This window comes from Macaca nemestrina, chromosome 5, assembly GCF_043159975.1.
Source record: "Macaca nemestrina isolate mMacNem1 chromosome 5, mMacNem.hap1, whole genome shotgun sequence".
Taxonomy (NCBI): domain Eukaryota; kingdom Metazoa; phylum Chordata; class Mammalia; order Primates; family Cercopithecidae; genus Macaca; species Macaca nemestrina.
Window position 1 is genome coordinate 108542084 of NC_092129.1, and position 15820 is coordinate 108557903.

The following is a 15820-nucleotide window of genomic DNA, read 5'->3' on the forward strand; positions in this document are numbered from 1 at the left end:
TAATCCCAGCACTTTGGGAGACCAAGGCAGGTAGATCACGAGGTCAGGAGTTCGAGACCAGCCTGGCCAACAAAGTGAAAGCCTGTCTCTACTAAAAATTCAAAAATTAGCCAGGCATGGTGGCGCACACCTGTAATCTCAGCAACTCAGGAGGCTGAGGTAGGAGAATTGCTTGAACCTGGGAGATGGAGCTTGCAGTGAGCAGAGATTAAGCCACTGCACTCGAGCTTGGGCAACAGAGTAAGACTCCATCTCAAAAAAAAAAAAAAAAAAAAACAGAATGTAAATGTACAATGCATTAATCTGGTCATTATTCTACCATACAAAGTATATTTGCAATGCTTTGGTATTTAGCAATGATAGATTTATAGCATTCTTCTGAAAGCACCCTGGTGATTAAAATGCATTTTAAAGCAAATTAAACATAATTTAAATAAGCAGCTGTAGGATATTTCAGGTACTCTGAGCAAACGTGATTCTGCAGATTTAAATTCAGGAAAGTTTGACACAGCACTAACTGCTAACAGCATTATTTGATCTGGGTAGATGTGCAAACACTGAACACCAAAAAGCATGTGTCAATAATTTATAGGTCTAAAGTCAACTCTCTTGAGCAAGGAAAATGTATCTTTCTATTTCTTTTCCTATATCCTAAGATGCTTTTTTGCTGTGAGAAAATTATTTCCTCTTCCCCTGCCAGTAGACAGATCACCTGTTACAATCAGACATTCTGCTGACTTCAGTTGTTTTCTTCCATGAAGACTAGGCAGAGAGCTAGCTCTATATGCATGTCACTAAACAACAAAAGATAGGAATCAGTGTGGAAATTCGGCACTCCCTACACCCCCAGTAATCTTAACTTCATAACCTACTTCAGGCAGATGAATGAGATTTTCCTGAGAACTCTATCTAGGCAGGTAGCATGTTTCCTAGACTCTGTTCATCCTGAGACTCAAGCTGAGATCCCAGCATCCCCCTGGGCATACCTAATCTCCTATGTATAGGTCCTAAACACATCTGAATTTCTGCTTCCCCTACCCTGTTCATTCCCCTTCATCTACCAGCTCCAAAAACCATAATAACGTGGGAACAGTCAACTAGCTTGGGCTGTGACCACTTTGAGACAAAGGCCTTATAGATACACTGTCAATCAGAAACCAGATATCAAGATAATGATGGGCTACAATGAGTTAATAAATACAAAATGCAATGATTTGTTGCTACTTTAAAATAAAAATTTGTATCCATCAAACTGTGACCCTGAGACATAAGAAAATTAAACCAGTAATAAACTTCTTTTTTTTTTCAATTTAACTAACATTTTAGAATTTTATAATCATATTTCACTCTTGGGAGTCCAGCTCAGATAATCATTTTGTCAGAAAACAACCTTGCAGTACAAGGAAATTAACAGACTAATAAATATATGGAATTGAAATATTAAAAGAACAGGCTGGGTGCTGTGGCTCATGCCTGTAATCCTAACACTTTGGGAGGCCAAGGAGGGCAGATCACCTGAGGTCAGGAGTTTGAGACCAGCCTGGCCAACATGATGAAATCCCGTCTCTACTAAAGTAAATACAAAAATTAGCCGGGCACAGTAGTGCACACCTGCAGTCCCAGCTACTCAGGAGGCTAAGGCACGAGGCACGAGAATTGCTTGAACCAGGAGGTGGAGGTTGCAGTGAGCTGAGATTGCAACAATGAACTCTAGCCTGGGTGACAGAGCAAGACTCCATCTCAAAAAATAAATAAATAAAATAAAGAACAATTCACAGATTTGGTAACTGTACCTTTCTACTGCTAAAAAAGGAAAAGCATTGTATTGTGCTTTTTGATGACCAGACCACCTCAGAAACATAAATGTGACTGTAATTTTTTTATTTATAAATCACCTGCTACATCCTGAGAACACAGCAGCGATAGGAAGAGATAAACTAATGAGCTTATATTGTTTTCATTCTAGTTGGGGAGTCACAAAATAACTAAGTAAAATGTATGTATTTCAGATTGTGATAAACACAGCTGAGAATACAAATTCCGGTAAGATGAAGACAGAAGGTAGGGGTTGTTCGCAGTTTTCAATACAGTACCAGAAAAGGCTTCGGTTAGTTGACTTTTTCAGCGAAGATGCAAAGGGAAACAAAGGAACAAGAAATGCTGATGTGAAAAGCACGAAAAGGCAGGCCAAGGAGAGGGAAGTTGAAAGGCCTGAGTCAGCGGCTGTGATACATAGAGCACTTTTCCAAGCAACATCTTATTTAGTCACACCATAATCCTGTGCATCAGGGTTGTCATTATGGCCCTATCACAGATGAAGATCAGAGACTTGGCCATGTTGCCACTTGCCCAATGTCACACAGTAGGCATTAGTGCTAACATTTTAACCTAGGTGTTATGGTTCAGTCCAAAAATTTTTCTGCCTCAATGACTGCCTCCTAGCTGTGTTCAGTTCTGTGTATTAAATCTTGTCATAAATAACCAATGAACTATACTGTCAGAAAGGGTGAACATAATAGTGATGAGTCTACAAACCACATAGAGCTGCTGAAAAAAGAGAAGACTTAGAGGAATACAACATTTGAAAGATTCCCACAAGGAGAAGAGGGAAGAGAGATGTTCAATATTTCTCCAAAAGCAGAACTCAAACCAGTATGTGCAAATTGCAGGGAGACAAATTTCCCATAAATAGTTGAATAAGTTTTCTAGTGATGGGAGCTGTCCAATAATGAAATGGTCTGTCTGGTGAAGGTATGAAATGCCAATTACTAAGTTACTCAAGCTTAGGCTGCGTGGCCATCTGTCTGAGATGAGAACAAACTTAACATCCACTGATATGAAGACTACAAGGATTGACCAATGTCTTTTCCAATTCTGATTCTGTGACTACACAAGCCCCTGGACAGAGTCGTGTGGCAGTTAAAAGTTCCAGCTGTGAAGTCAGACAGCTTAGTTAAAATGCTGGCTCCACCAATTACAGACTTTACCTTTGTAAGTCTCAGTTTCCTTACCTGAAATGAGGCTAATAACAAAAGCTACATCATAGAATTGTTGTGAGCATTAAATGAGATATTCCAGGTAAAGGATTTAACACAGTGCCTGGTACATAGTAAGAACTTGCAAAGTTTAGCTGTTATGATACAGACATGTATATTTAGGAGGATGTATATAAAATGTATACATAGTATGTAAAACATGTGAAAATTTGTTTTCCTCTCTCTGCTTTTACTCTTTCACTCAGCAGTAAGACTAGTTCAGTATCCAAAACTGAAGCACAATTACATGAGGACACTAACAATAACAGTAATAATTAAACCCTTAAAAAGTCAGCTTCTTAGCCTAATCATTTCATATTACATCTCTCTTTATCATCTGCATTATTCTACAAAAGATGGTGCAGAAAAGTTTATCTTTTAAACCTTTTAGGCACTCATTTAAAACTTATGAAAGAAAAATCGTAATTTTCTTAATTGAAACTACTATTAAAAATCCAGTCTTTCAGTATGAGAAATAATATTTAACAAACCTCATCTGTGTTTTTGATGTGTGTGTGCAAGAACTCAAGTGTACATGTGCATATATGCACATAGACACACACACATGCTTCCTCTTTCAAAATAAGGGTGCTAACCTAGAAAGCCAAAGAATATTTTTATTTAAATCTTAATAAATAAAATGATTACAGACATTTATTAATGGGGGCAAGTATTTTATGTATCCATGTCTGTATTAACAGAAAATGAAGGACAAATAAATATAGAAAGTTGCATCTGTATGCTGAAGTCTGGAGATGCTTCTAGATGACGGAAAGTGAGTTCACAATTGTAGATTAATTCACCATCACTCTTTTGTCACTCTGGAAATGGTAACATTTATTATTCATAAAGAAGACATTCAGGAATGGACCTGAATGATCAAAGAAAGCCTGCAGTTTAGAAAAAACACAGAAAATATTACTATGCTTTATTTCCGCCGTGGGAAGCTCACTGCTTTTAGAAAGTCATGGTATGATAGATCATAGAAAAGAAAATGATTACTTTCAAAACAATAACATTTTTATGATATAATAGTGTATGTATGGATTTATATCTATCATCTTATTTAATCCTCCTCATAATCCTGTGATGTACCTTTTATCATCTCTGCTTTATCAATAGAGGCTCAGACAGTAAAAGACGAAGATATAGTTTGACTCCAAAACTTTTAATCTCTCTTCATTGACTGCCAAGTGAACACACTAAATTAGCATAGTTAGACACAGATAATCTATTTCAGTATATTTCAAATACAATAAAATATACTTAACATCAATACTATGCTGAATATAATGTATATCACGGACACTAAGGAGCTTTCCACTAGAAGAAATGATACAGTCTGTTGCCCAAGGATAGGGTCAGGAATCCTACCCAGCCTCCATGGGCATGAACAGTACTGAAAATACCTAACAATCAGCTCTTAGAAATTACTCCCAGACACTCTGTAACTTCTGCTTATTAATCTCAGGTTTGCCCTAGAAAGCAAAAGAGTATAATGTTCACTTTCTCAAATCACCCTCCAAGGATCTAAAGCAAACCATCATGCTCTCCCCCTGCAAAATTCCTCATTTCTCATAACATCATAATATTAAGTTTCCTTTTCATTCTGGCAGCCCCTCTAATGAGTCCTTGATTCGTCAAAATCCCTCTCCAGTAACACCCAGTATTCAGTTTGGTGGTGGACATAATCAGTTACAAATTCAACCTTTTTCTCAATTCCACCCAAGATGCCACTAGGTTGTGGAACTGTCAGGTCTCAGTGGTGATTCAGACTGTCACAATGGAGAAACAAATTACAAGTCTTTCTTTTTTTTTTTAATTTTTATTTTTAAGCTAGATTTCTAACCACACAACTGATTCTGCTGAGGACCAAAAACACTGCTACTCTTCCAGCTTCACTTTTCTCCACTGCCTGTGGACAGTCTGGCTACACAGGATTCTTGCTGCCTCCCTAACAAACCATTTGCTCTCATGATTGTGAATCTTTGTCACTGATACTTTCTGAGGAATACATCCTTCCCCCGTTTTCCTGCCTACAGGTTCTCCACTCACCCCTCATGGTCTAGTTCAACTGCCCCTTCTGAAATTAACTGCTCCCTTATCTGCATTACCACAGCACTCTGGGATGCTTTTTTTTTGTTTGTTCTTAATCAACCTTTATTGAAGTACAATTTAAATATAATAAAATTCACCAATTTTAAGTGAATAATTCAATTAAGTATGACAAATGTATAGTCATGTAACCACTATCATTACCACAATATGAATGTTTCCATCATCCCTTTACTTTTTTTTTATTTTTTTTATTTTTTATTTTTTATTTTTATTTTATTTTTTATTATACTTTAAGTTCTAGGGTACATGTGCATAACGTGCAGGTTTGTTACATATGTATACTTGTGCTATGTTGGTGTGCTGCACCCATCAACTCGTCAGCACCCATCAACTCGTCATTTACATCAGGTATAACTCCCAGTGCAATCCCTCCCCCCTCCCCCCTCCCCATGATAGGCCCCGGTGTGTGATGTTCCCCTTCCGAAGTCCAAGTGATATCATTGTTCAGTTCCCACCTATGAGTGAGAACATGCGGTGTTTAGTTTTCTGTTCTTGTGATAGTTTGCTAAGAATGATGGTTTCCAGCTGCATCCATGTTTTTTATCGCAAGGTAGTATCTACAGCCATCTGCGGGTCTTTCTCCCCTGAGAGCGAGGGAGCCCATTAGAGCCAATCAAGCACTATGTCTTCTTTGTGTTGTTTCTAGCACACAGCTCAGTGGGAAAGATTAAGCCATATTATATATGAATGCTAAATGATAAAGGGTTGTGAGTGAAATAGTTCACAGAAAGGAGTGATTAATTCCAGGTAAGGAATCACAGAAAGTTTCAGGAAGTAGATGGTACTTAGGGAAAGACAGGATAAATTAGGGAAATTTATCGATATGGAAATGAGATCATACAGGCAATGGAAAAGGCATCAACAGAGATGAGAAAAGCCATGAGACTGGCTGGAGTATGGGGCATGGTGAGCCTCAAAGGGAAATGTAACAAATGTCTGTTGGATACCTCTGAAAATTGGATACCTGAATTCACTTTATATTCATTTACTCATTTAATTACTTCATTTTATTACCTCATTTAGAATTATGTAATGTGAAATTTAGTATCACTGTTTAGAGCTAAGGAAATTAAAATTCAGAGAAGGTGGCTTTCTCAAGGCTATGCAGTTAACAAGCGGTAAAACTGTGTTTATAATATTCATCTATCTGTACATATTATTTCCATATTACAATTTATGGGCTTGGGAGTAGGAAATAAATGTAAGCTTGATAGGAATGCACTTCCCTGAACTACCAGTGGTCATCTCGTGCCTGTCCTGATGACCACCATCTCAGCCTACTAACACAGCAACACATGTGTGCATGCACACACACACACACATGCACACACAAAGGCATGTAGAAACATTAACTCCAAAAGCACTTACGGATAAAGGAGTTGTGTGTTTTTTTCTAAAGACTTCCCCAGTGAGACAGGAGGAAGTAATACTGCATATCAATCAATTCTAAAAATCACCATAAAAATCATTTCAAATATATCGTAAAGAGGCAAGACTAACATAAAGGCTAGAAAAGGAGGAGAATTTGACTTCCTAGCTTTGCCCCTTACTAGCTATGTGACCTCAGACAGAGATTATGCAACCGCTCTGTGCCTCAGTTTACTCACTGTAAAATGGGAATCAAAATAGCACCTAGCTTAAAAAGTTGCTGAGGAGACAAAATTAGTTCATTGACATGTGAACTAATGAACTCTATGATAGAGTTCCCTATGAACTCTATCAATCACACTGTAAACACTCATTGCAATGCTTGATCCACTTGAGACTAATATACAGCCATGATTCAATCCCAGGCCCACTGCCTCCAAATCCTGTGTCTCCACATGGACCTGACTATACATTTATGAAGGACTCAAAGAAACAAACTAGTGTGGGTTAGTGTGAACAGGAGGAGGAGGGACTTCTGAAGTGTACCTGGAATGTTTGAAGATGGGAATTCAGAGAGGCAAAAGAGGGGCAAAAGAGCACTTCAAATTGGGTCAACAGAGCAGACAGCATATAATGGCATAGGTGTTCTTGGAAGAATGCATAAGCTCCTTGACTAAAGAATATGGTATTAAGGAATAAAAGAAAATAGCATAGGGAAGTTGGGGTCTTGAAAGTCAGTCAGAGAGGTCTTGACTTCTTAAAGTAGACAGCTGGAAACCAATGCAGCCTTCAGAGTGGATGAGTTTAAAAAAAAAAAAAATTCCAAGCGGTGTTTTAGGAGGATTAAGCAGGGACGGAAGGAGCTGAGGGATTGTTGACACCACACAGTAAAGAAGGGCTGGAAGAACTAAGCCAGGATGCTAACAGTGTGCACAAAGAATACAGGAAGCTCTAAAAGATGTTTGTGAAATTGAAGGGCTTGCTTCCAGATTGTTAAAAGAGAGGGCAGGTGACTGAAGACTGGAGTATGATTCCAATCTTAGGTCGGTGAAGTGATGGATCCCAGTTGGAAATCCTACTAAAATTACTGGAAAGTACAACATGTACAAAATAATACTGATATAATATTTACTCAGCCCACTTGAACTATTCTCTGAAGTTGTTTCTTTAATTCTTTACTGAACTTCAGCTTTTAGATCAATGAGTAATGAAAACGAGGTAAGTACATTAATAATTAAGGAATCTAGTTCCAGCCAAGTAGTTTGAATCAGTAAGTTTCTCAGTGATCTTATGCAGTAGCTATATTTTTGAAAAAAGGCTGAGAAACTGGGAATTTGTCTATTATTTGCCACTATATTTTTACAGCAGCAATTCAGCATGAAACGTACTGCCAAAGTCTTTGAGCTGAAACAGTTGCTTCATTTGGTGTCTGCGATTATGCTGTAGTTACTTGTATTCACACAGCAATAAGGTAACACAATTTTGGTTTTTGGAAACTGATTTTGATGAAGAGGGTTTACCAGAAATATTTGTAATTTTTAAAACCTATTTGTTACATAGTTTAAATACTGTCTAGTAATCATCAAATAAATGATGGATGATGGACAGTGGGTGAATTTTTTAATTAAAAGATAATCTTTATAAGAATAGGAAACTAAATTATTAAGAGTGGATTATTAATTAAGAGTAAATTATTTAGAGCCATATCTATAAGATAAATAATTATTTAGGAAACAACAATCTCTTGAGAACTACCTAAGTGTTTTATGCACCGTTATGAAAAGGCAGATTATCATAAGAAACTAATATTCTTTCAGTAAATGTTCAGAACCACTTATTGGTTGTGCCAGGCACTAGAGTTAAGGATATCCTTCCCCTTAGGAACATTTAATCTACTGTGAAAATAGAAAAATAAATAAATACATAAAATACCAACTAATGCATGAATAATAGAGCATAGATAAAGTACACAACAGTTCAGACAAGAAAGAAAGCAGCTTTCTCCTGCCAGGAAATAAAAAGGAATGGATCATAAACAATCAGGTATTGTAAAACCTATTTTTGAGAATTTTTAAAATATGCTCTGTTTTATTTTTTAATCTTGCAAGAGACAGACATTCATGAAAATAGGAAGTCATAAGAAAAGAAGCAAGCAATCAATCAGCAGTCTCTGAAATATATTTTCTAACAATTATCTTAAAGATTAACAAAGCCATATCTCTCTCTCCAACAATCAAAATTACATCTTAATGTGTTGTTTTCATTCTTCTACTCATCCAGATTAAACTAAAGCACATGTTAAATACAAGAGGATTTATTTTCCGGAGTTCTGTCATGGTGAAAGCAATCTAATCAAAAATGAAATGAAGAATGAGCTCACTAAATAAATCGGAAGGAAGAATTAAAGAGCTGACAGATACTTGGAAAGCCTGTTAAAAAGTAAATTGGACTTTCATTATAAAAATTGACTTAAATGAAGGATATACTTAAGAACCTACTTCAGAACATTTCCTTAAAGACAATTTGATTATCAACTGAAAATATTGTATTTTAATATATTTTACCATATTTCCAAAATCTAAGGAGTATAATAATGGACATAAGAACAGAGTGAAATGTCCAAACAAAAAATCCCAGAACAAGATACTAAAAGTCTCTGAGTCTACTGATGTCTGTCGTTTAAATCTGAAACCTAAATAATAAAAAGTTCAACAAATTACTTTAAATAGTGCTCCCAATAGTAATAAAAGAATGATTCCTGTACTTTTGTTATTTTAAGGAAAACCTAAAGAAAAATGGGATAGTATACACAGCTCTCTAAATATCTACAGTTTGTAAACTATTTTATCTCCTTGATAGAAAGCCTTGAAATATATGTAAGTCTAATAACAGAAAGAAAAAAGCCCTCATCCAAGACAACTGTTCATATTTTAACAGCAGAGGAGGAAGTATAAAAAGGGTTAAGATTATATTCTCCCTTAAATTTGCAAATAAGGGAAGAGGAAATGTTGGTTCTTCTCATAGTCATTGGAGGGCTCATGCTTAACTAAGCTCTATCGGACAACACAGAAACAGAGCTTATTGCAGCACTGTTCACAATAGCAAAGGCTTGGAACCAACCCAAATGCCCATCAGTGATAAACTGGATAAAGAAAATGTGGCACATATACACCATGGAATACTATGCAGCCATAAAAAAGGTTGAGTTCATGTCCTCTGCAGGGACATGGATGAACCTGGAAACCATCATTCTCAGCAAACTAACACAGGACAAAAAACCAAACACTGCATGTTCTCACTCATAAGTGGGAGTTGAACAATGAGAACACATGGACACAGGGAGGGGAACATCACACACCAGGGCCTGTCAGAGGGTGGGGAAGGATAGCACTAGAAGAAATACCTAATGTAGATGACGGGTTGATGGTTGCAGCAAACCACCATGGCATGTGTACACCTATGTAACAAACCTGCACGTTCTGCACATGTATACCAAAACTTGAAGTATAATAAAAAATAAAAATAAAATAAACAAAAAAAAAGAAAAAGAAAAAGAGCTTCTCTTCTAGCCCCCCTGTTTTAAACAGATAGAAATGGTAAGGTACTCAAAAACTTACATTTGTTACACCTATGTAACAAACCTGCAAGTTCTGCACATGTATACCAAAATTTGAAGTATAATAAAAAATAAAAATAAAAAATAAAATAAAACAAACAAAAAAAAAAAGAAAAAGAAAAAGAACTTCTCTTCTAGCCCCCCTGTTTTAAACAGATAGAAATGGTAAGGTACTCAAAAACTTACTGTCTGAAGAACAGAGGATTAAAATGTGAATTTGACTCATTTACAAAATCCCAATGTAAAGAACAAGGACAGTGGAGAGAAGTTGTGTATACAATATTCCATCAACCAGATGCATCTAAATTGAACTGGATTATCAATGAAAAATTACTGGATTTCAATATATCTTGCTGTATTTCCAAAATGCGAGAGGAACAATAATGAACATAAAAAACAAATAGTAGTAGTACTATTTTTTTATTTACATTGTTTTTTAGTGTTGTATTATTGTTTTCAATGTTTTAAACATATTCAATCTGTGGCTGGTTTGAATCTATGGATAAAGAACCCACAGATAAGGAAGGTCTACTGAATTTGCTCTACCCAAAATGGCAGTACCATAGCATGTCATAGAACCTGAAAATCTGAATATAGAACCATTTAGCCTACCTCAGGTAATTTTCCATCAAATATTCTGTTCTTACTCTCTTATTCAACAGATATATTTAATTATCCCCAATCTGTCAGGCACTGTGGTAGACACAAGGATATAACAGTCAACAAAACAAGTCTATCTCTGCCTTCATGGAGCTTTTGGCTATCAATCATTCCAATCTATAACACTCCCTGTTCAGTAAGGAATCTCAGAAATGCTGTAAATCAAAGATTGGAAAACTGGCCCACAGGCTAAATCTGGCTGGCCTGCTTCTATAAACCACATTTCATCCAAACAGACATGCCCATTCATTCATGTATCATTACTTTTGCACTACAGCTTTGCAGTTTAGTAGTTGCAACAGAAACAGTATGGCCTGCGAAGCCTGAAATATTTACTCTATTGAATAAATATTTATTTTTTTCTGGCACTGTTCAGAAATAGTTTGCCAAGCCTTGCTCTAAATAAAACCTAATGCTTTAAGGATGTATATTAAAAGATACAGACTGTCACTCATAAAACAGCTCTGAATTCCTTAGTTACAAACTATATGATGGGGGGTTGACTTCCTACAGGGATGTATTTCTACCACTATAATGTTTATTTTCACTTTCTTTCCTTGTAAAGGCAGGTAACAACAAAAGCATTATGTGGCTACTATCTTCTATTAACAGCTTACTCTCCTTAGATGATGTTAACGTTGTCTTACGTCTAATCTTTTGATAGATCAGAGTTCTTCACATCATAGAAGGCCCATTTTTCAGAAAAGATTCTTTTCTCTGAATCAAATCAAATAAATTTTGACAGGGGTGATTTTAGGCTATCTTTTAAATTGAACAATAAAATTGATTGTAAAAGCACTTAGCCAACACTCAAGTGCTATATAAATGCAAAATCATAGCAGCAATAGTACCTTCGTTTCCCTGAAGATACATGAGTGGATACTTAATCCCCAATCACTTGATCCAGAGAGCGTTAAAATTTTAAATGAAAGAAAAGAAGACTAACCTTCACTGGCTGTTACCAAAAAGTCCTAATAAGAAGTGACAGGCCCTGTGCTCACTGTGGTTCCACCAAAGGATGTTAAGAGGCTAAGGCTGTGGCTGAAAATCGATTTGCCAAACCCAAAACCGTTTCTTTCCCTAATGGGAATTAATGTAGCATGAATAAAATTTAATGGCTACTTAGTTCATATTTAGCCACCATAATGCAGAAATAACTGGCTTGAGAAAGATCCTTACAAAGCCTTGGTTTTTGAAAGTTTTCCCACTTTATCAACCTATTGGCAAAATACATTTCAAGTGCTCAAGAGTGGAGAACCAGCTCACCAGTAAACAGAGAAGAGGAAATGGGATGATAACAGGGCAAGAGAAGGCCACATTAGGGGTGGGAGGGCTGACTTGGTAACAAGAGAGATCCCTTTTAGGCACCAGCTTAAACATTCTATTCTTGAATATTCCTTCCTTGATACCCTCAGGCCATGTCAATTCCTTCTGATTACAGGTGCTCTTAAAATTCTATACTGTTTCTCTCAGTTATCACAATTACAGTTGGATAATCCGTATGTAGTCAGTTGTTTGATGTCTATTGGCCTTAGTCGTAAGAGAGCTCCACTGAGCCCACTGCCTATCTGTTCAGAGCAGAAATCTCTGTGGCTAACACATGATAAGCTCTGAAAATCTTAGCTGAATAACTTAACATGAATGGATAGATAAGCCAGCTGGATTCTAGGCACTCTGCTGACACATAACGAAGCTATGATTACTCGATAATAATCTCCTCAAAAATAGCCAATATCTTCCTTCCTATCCTTTAACATAAGTTATATTCTAAGAAAGTGCACTAATTGCATACCAAACCCTTATACCTTTTCCATCAATCCTCTCCTCTCAGCTCTTTCAATGTCGTTTCCTGAATTGACTTCTACCTTTCAATACATAAGCATGTTTAGGTTGCTCCCAGTTTTAAAAAAAGAAAAAAAAAATTATCCAATCACCCCCACCCGACCTAGGTGTTCTTACCAAGGTCGCAAATGACATCACAACTGCCAAACCTTAAGACCACTTGCAAACCCCCATTCTATTTCTCTACAGTATTTGACCCTGACAACCACTCTCCTCTACTCTTAAAACACTTTGTTCTCTGACTTCAGCAGCCTTACTCCCATGATTAATGTCCTGTATTTTAAAATGTGTCTACATTTTTTCCTCAAACCCTTAGTATCTTGTCATTATGATTGTATCAGCCTTCTAACTGATCTCTAACTCCCTCCAATCTATTCTCCACAATGTAGTCATACGTATGTTTGCCTCAACAATGCTCCTAAGTGACCTAGCCTAATTTAGCTAGCTTTGTTATAATAAATTGTCACCCTGATCTTCAGCTTCAAGCACCTTGGTATGGCACAGTTTAATGTACACATGCCTTACGAAAGAATTAAAATATTCTCTTTGATCTTCACCACAATATCCAATGGACCGTTAACATCCTCATACACACTAAAGACATGGTATAACGTAACATTTTCTAAGCTTTAACAAGGCCTACAAAACACTTTTTGCAAAGCTGATTCCAAATACTGGCATCCAGACACATTCACAAAAAAAGAATAAAAAACATACTCATGGTTATCAATTTTTGTGTGACCATTTTCAAATTTTACATCTGAATTATGTCATTTATGGTCCATTATCATGTCCTCAAAATCATCCATACATGTTTCAAATTACACATGCCCTTTATTGCATTTGATCTGAAACTCTTCTGAAGGACTAAGTCCTCACATATAAAAATAAACAGAATAATGGATACCAACTCACAAATCCCCGTCAAGTGACTGAGTCTCTTTGCAGTCATATGACATGCTGTAAATCTCTCGATTTTAAATAGACAACAAAAATACAAACAAGTCTTCCAAAAGTGATCAATGTGTGTAATCAATTTGACACAAATGTTGCTATTGAACAATATATTCTATTCATATTTTTCTACATTATGTGCATGCTATGAATATTAAACAACTGCACATTGCCTTATCTATGGTTCCTGATGGAATTCAAGTCCAAATGTGTCTGCAATTCCAGACTTTAAAACCATTCAAAGCTTTTCAGTCCAAGAGGCAGACTTAATTCCTGCCTCTTCAAACAATCTAGACTTACCAAGACATTGTGTTTTCTCCATACATATGTGGCTTCCTGCCTTTATTCTTAACAAGCCCTTCATTTGTACTGTACTCCTCACTTCTGCCTTTTTCAAATGTTTTTTATCCCTCCTTAAAGGGCCACCTCCTCCATGAAGCTTCTCCATCAAGCCCCCATGTCCCACACTACTTTATCAAATCCTTCTTATACAAGTTCACCCTTTACCCTCAATGCTTGCTATGGATCTATAAATCCCTTGCTAACTGAAGCCTGTGAGGTCCTTGAGACAAGAGACCACGGCTGTCCCACCTTTGACACCTACAGCACTTCACCTATTTTGTCCAATAGAATGGGTGCTTAATAAAAGATCTGCTCAGTGAATGGATTTGACAACTCCACCAAAGACCTCAAAACACAGGCCTCTCTTCCAAGCTCAAGAACCATTTTGGTGGTCAAGCCAGACTACAACATGCTCAGACTCCGGAATATACCACAGAAATCCACACAGGTGTGGGCCGATGCTTCAGTAGCTCCACAGCAGATGCAGTCTATAATCAATTAGGCAAACAGAAATGTCCAAACGTGTGCGGAGCTCCATACACACCTGCGAATATTGCGAGCTCACGTCCAAATCCAGGGCACGTGTAAGGGACAAGTGGTCCACAGGCGCAGAAAGCCAGGCCTCGCGCGGTGGGAGGGCGTCTTGGAAATCTGTGCAGGACCCGCCCCACCTACCTTCTGGGTTCCTGTAGCAGGGGAAGGCGCCCTCAAGCGGGCACAGGCGCCCTGGAGCAGGCGCTCTGCGCCATCCCCAGGGGCGGGGTTCCACGTGCTGCCCAGCAGGTGGTCACCAGAGCTAGCCCGGAAACGCTGGCCCGCCCAAGGCCTTCCACTCCTCCGGGAAGTGAGGCGGGAGCCGGTTCCGGAGACCACAAGCCCCAGAAGCCCGTGCGGCCGACTCGGCCCCTACTGCCCCTCTAGGCGGCTTGTTCCCAGGAGGAGCCCAGGGCTCCACAGCGAGTCTAGAGAAAATAACTCTAGCTTTGAGCAGGAGCCTAGTCAACTGGGGCCCTCGGCTCTACGGACCAGGCGTTCTGTAATTTGGGCTCGGGGCAGGAAATGGCGCAGGCCCAGTATTTTTCCTCCGGAGAGCGCCCCCTCGAGCTTGCTCGCCTGAAAGTGAGATTAAGGCCTTGAAGAAAAAAAAAATCGCTAGAGAGACATATCACGGAAATAAGTGCATTGATTCTAATGAGGGAGCAGGATGGGAAAGGGGGACTTCGGGACCTGATGAAAAGATGAATTATAAAACGATTTTTCTTTTTCCAAAAGTGAAATTAAATTTTTATTTCTTGCAAGAAATTATGATTGTAGAGTGATTTTTCTCACCTTCCTATTTTTCACATTGTATTTTCGCCTTTATTCTTAATCATATATTTTTGCCTTATATGTTGTTTTATAATTCTTTCATGTGCTAGAATCTCAGCTGGATTCTAAACATCCTGAAGGCAGATTCTCTGTAATATGTAGTATTACACACAATGCTTAGTTGCTGTTAAGTAGAAATCTTAATGTGTTATTTATAGAATAAAATATCAAGTATTTTTAAATAGAGATTTGTTAAACTTATTTTACTAAATGGATTTTATTTTATTAAGACATTCATTTGCATCCAATCAGTTATTTTAAATTTCTATACAATGTTAAGCATGATTGCTTTAGCCATCTGCCCATTAAAGAAATTCAAGGATTTTAAGTCTACTGTAATTTGTTTGATACCATTCATCTTTAAATCCTGCAAAGATAAATTTAAGATAAACCAAGATTGAATTATCTTCAACTCCAAAGTAATGAACAGTAAATTAATGGCTTACTGTATTTGCTGTTCTTATTAACAAATGTAAAATCCAATCATCACAATTCGTTTCTCAGAGAGATAAACAAG

The 15820-nt window shown here is 37.3% G+C and overlaps 1 protein-coding gene across 1 annotated transcript in view; it reads right to left on the bottom strand.

Moving 5' to 3' along the window:
- LOC105496823 (meiotic double-stranded break formation protein 4) overlaps positions 1-14946 on the bottom strand; it is a 235908-nt gene extending 220962 nt beyond the window's left edge. The window contains exon 1 of the mRNA XM_011767428.3: positions 14480-14946. The gene's annotated coding sequence lies outside the window, so the exon portion shown is untranslated. The remainder of the gene's footprint in view (positions 1-14479) is intronic.
- Between the last annotated feature and the right edge of the window lie 874 nt (positions 14947-15820).